Here is a 4,332-nt window from a genome sequence, read left to right as displayed (position 1 = left end):
CAGTCCGCTAGAACTTAGAACTACTTAAACCTAACTAACCTAAGGACATCACACACAGCCCTGCCCGAGGCAGGATTCGAACCTGCGACCGTAGCGGTCACGCGTTTCCAGACTGAAGCGCCTGAAACCGCTCGGCCACTTCCGGCCGGCTACGTAGCCTTCAAACTGGCGTCTGTACTAAAGGAGCGCACCAAGCACAGACCTGTCATAGCTGCCATTCGCGGGAAATCGGTGTATCGCAGATACTCATAGGTGCTTGCAGAGAGTGTGCGGAGACCTGGCAGTGAACAAAAGCACGGTGAGTCGATTGGGCGAGGCGCCTGTCATCGTCGCCACAGCGTCGCGCTGACCTGTCCGACCTCCCGCGTGCCGGCCGGCCGCACGCAGCTGTGACCCCTGCAACGCTGGAACGTGCGGACACTCTCATTCGAGGTGAACGACGGATCACAATCAAATACCTCGCTGCGCAACTGGACGTATCTGTTAGCAGTGGTCACACCATCAGTTGAGGTACTCTAAGGTGTGTGCCCAATGGATTCTGTAGCGGGACATCTTCCCCTAGCATTACTTTTCCTCAACACTAGTTGTCGAAACCAGTATTATTTTTCGAATTTTGGACAGTTCAGTATTATCTCAGGTGCTTCTCTGAAAACTTTCATATAATTTTATACACAATATGTTATATTTCAGGCTAAAATTTATGAAAAAGAAATTACTTTATTTTAGATGTTACAATCCATAAGTATTAGCTCTGAATATACATTTAAAATTACTTTTTTAGAAACATTTGAAATTGTGAATTATTTGGCACAATTAAAATTTCTATTGTTAATTACGCTATCTAGTCTGTTTATTATGTTTCTTTCCGGATTCATTTATGAAATAATAATCTAAATTAATAGAAATTAATTTGTCAAGAAAATTTGTAAACCCTTTGGAACATAGTTATTAAAACAGAGTGAAGTAGTAGTAAGCATGCCGCTGATGTGATGGTGCATATTTTTGTATTTTGGGCGAACAATGTAATTTGAGCTTTGTTAATGTGAAAATTCAAAAGCCCGTATGATATACTAAAATGTGACTATATTAATGTAAAAACAAAAATTCTGCAACAACAGTACTCAAATTTGTTTAGATCAGTTCAGCCATGAGGAACTAAACTGTGAGAATTTCAGTTTCAAGAATCAGACCCCTAAGAACTGGAGGCAACTCTACACGAAAAGCTAAGTAAACTAGAAAATTTGTTGTAACCTCTGTTCCTCTCAGACTTTGCTTAGTGTGGACAATAACTGGAATTAGTAAAGAGGGGGGAGATTACAGTTCTTAACCACTTAACAGAAGACTTGGACCTGTTTTATCCAAAGAATGGTGCCCTCCACGGGAAGCGGCACACATGATGTGGACGTTACTGATGCGGCAAGCTGTTGGCTGCGACGTCGACGAGTAAAGTGGTACCATGCTTGCATACAGGTCCTCCATGTAAGATGGCGTAAGGCCGTCGCATTTAACGGAGGTTATATTTTAAAATAGGTTCAAATGGCTCTGAGCACTATGGGACTTAACATCTTAGGTCATCAGTCCCCTAGAACTTAGAATACTTAAACCTAACTAACGTAAGGACGTCACGCACATCCATGCCCGAGGCAGGATTCGAACCTGCGACCGTAGCAGTCCCGCGGTTCCGGACTGCAGCGCCTAGAACCGCAAGACCACCGCGGCCGGCTTGAAAATAGGGTTTTGTTGCCAAAAGAGTGGGGAATAATATACTGAACTGGAAACCTGAATAAAACCAAACTTGTTTCAGAAAAAAAAAAATGATTTACACAACGCCACTCGTAATACAGGGAACAACAAAATAATAGAGGCAAACCTGGAGGTGCTGTGGTGAATGTGTTGAGGAACAACTCAGTATCGAAAGACCCGAGCGGAAGCGTTATCGATGATGATGATGATGACTGCGTGGTTATCAGCGCCCGTACAATTATCCAATCTTTGCTCAGTCCAATTTCGCCACTTTCCTGGATGATGATGAAATGATGAGGACAACACAAACACCCAGTCATCTCGAGGCAGGTGAAAATCCCTGACCCCGCCGGGAATCGAACCCGGGACCCCGTGCTCGGGAAGCGAGAACGCTACCGCGAGACCACGAGCGGCGGACGGAAGCGTTATCAAACAGCGCTACAGGGCAGCGAAATTTGTAAGCTGTCCTCCTGTCTCTGCTACTTAGGACTGTTCAGCATAAGCGAGAAGCACACTTCATGCCCCAACTGATACGCTCTCTAAACCCGCAGGGCAGAACAGGTAATTAGGATTGTGGAAAGGGCCAAATGTGGTTAGGGTCAGTTTCACCTTCTAATTGTAATTTATTGTAATTTAACAACACATTTACAACCAAAGAGGCACATAGCCGAACCTTTACCAAATGCCTTTCACGGCTGAGGGCCTCCAAACAAGACAAAAATGGAGTTAAAATAGCAAATAAAAAAAAATAAAAAGAAACATATCACAGCTAGGTGGAAAGCCTCAAGGCCAAGTAGACAGAACAAACATATGCAAGGTGCAATACAAATGGATGAAGGCCACAATTAAATTTCAAAATTTTAAAATATATTACCACAATCTTTTAAACGCAGAATGCCGCAATGTTTAAGCATGAAAGATAATTTTAAGAATAAAGTTGCAAGGATGAAAGCCAGCAATTAATTTTCCAAAATTTTTAAAGGGAATAACCATAAGCCTTAAATTTTAAATAGCTGAAAAAAGATAATTAAACACAGGTGGGAAAGACAATAAAGACAACGGCACTCAGAAGCCTCCAGGGAGGTCGGTCTGCCCTCGTTCACTTAGCTGAGACAGGTGGTGAGCCCAGCTACACTTGATCCGGCGGAATCCAACCGAGGGCAGCCACGGACCGACCAACTAACGACTTGCTTGCCACCAATCGGTACATGAGAATTTAAACACAAAATGTTACGGGCGTGATTATCCACAATCAAATTTCTATATGTATTAAACTGTCAAAACTACACACCGTGTTGGACAGCGACAACCGGTGAGGAAAGGACACTGCCTGAAATTACGTTAGTGGCCAGGGCAGGTAACCAGAAAACTAACGGCCACAAGGCCGAAAATTCCGCTGGTGCACTTGAATTGTAGTCAACCAATATTAGTTAACTCCACCGCATGGCGACTAAATTTCAGCGATACAAAGACTCCGTGTTGTTCACAGGAAAACCTCCCAAACAGCGAACCACAGAAACGAACCTTACAACATGAATGGACGTGGCTCGGGCACGTGACACTACTACTCAACCTTGACGTCCTCGGTCGGTGAACCATGAAGTTCGTAGCTATCCGACAGATTCACACACGCTTCGACACTGAGTAGGGATCGCCACCGGTCCCAGCCGACTGCTCCGCACGAACATATCCTTCCTGGTCGGCACCAACCTACCGACTCCTGCTGGTCCGTCCGCGACTGCTGCTCGGTCGCGACTGCACTGCTGGTGCGTCTCCCACTCACTTCCAGACACACGACGGCGGAAATACTGGCCCGGACCCAACCGTGCAGAGGAACACGCCCACTGGCTAAGCGACGCCCCTGCACCAGGAAAGGACCGACCCAAGTTCCACAAGATGGTACGAGGGCAGTTCAATAAGTAATGCAACACATTTTTTTCTGAAACAGGGGTTGTTTTATTCAGCATTGAAATACACCAGGTTATTCCCCAATCTTTTAGCTACACAACACTGTTTTTCAACGGCCTTACGCCACCTTGAAATGAGGGCCTGTATGCCTGCACGGTATCATTCCACTGGTCGATGTCGGAGCCAACGTCGTACTGCATCAATAACTTCTTCATCATCCGCGTAGTGCCTCCCACGGATTGCGTCCTTCATTGGGCCAAACATATGGAAATCCGACGGTGCGAGATCGGGGCTGTAGGGTGCATGAGGAAGAACAGTCTACTGAAGTTTTGTGAGCTCCTCTCGGGTGCGAAGACTTGTGTGAGGTCTTGCGTTGTCATGAAGAAGGAGAAGTTCGTTCAGATTTTTGTGCCTACGAACATGCTGAAGTCGTTTCTTCAATTTCTGAAGAGTAGCACAATACACTTCAGAGTTGATCGTTTGACCATGGGGAAGGACATCGAACAGAATAACCCCTTCAGCGTCCCAGAAGACTGTAACCATGACTTTACCGGCTGAGGGTATGGCTTTAAACTTTTTCTTGGTAGGGGAGTGGGTGTGGCGCCACTCCATTGATTGCCGTTTTGTTTCAGGTTCGAAGTCATGAACCCATGTTTCGTCGCCTGTAACAATCTTTGACAA

The sequence above is a fragment of the Schistocerca cancellata genome, chromosome 6, assembly GCF_023864275.1.
Source record: "Schistocerca cancellata isolate TAMUIC-IGC-003103 chromosome 6, iqSchCanc2.1, whole genome shotgun sequence".
Taxonomy (NCBI): Eukaryota; Metazoa; Arthropoda; class Insecta; order Orthoptera; family Acrididae; genus Schistocerca; species Schistocerca cancellata.
Note: the sequence above shows the minus strand (reverse complement) of the source record.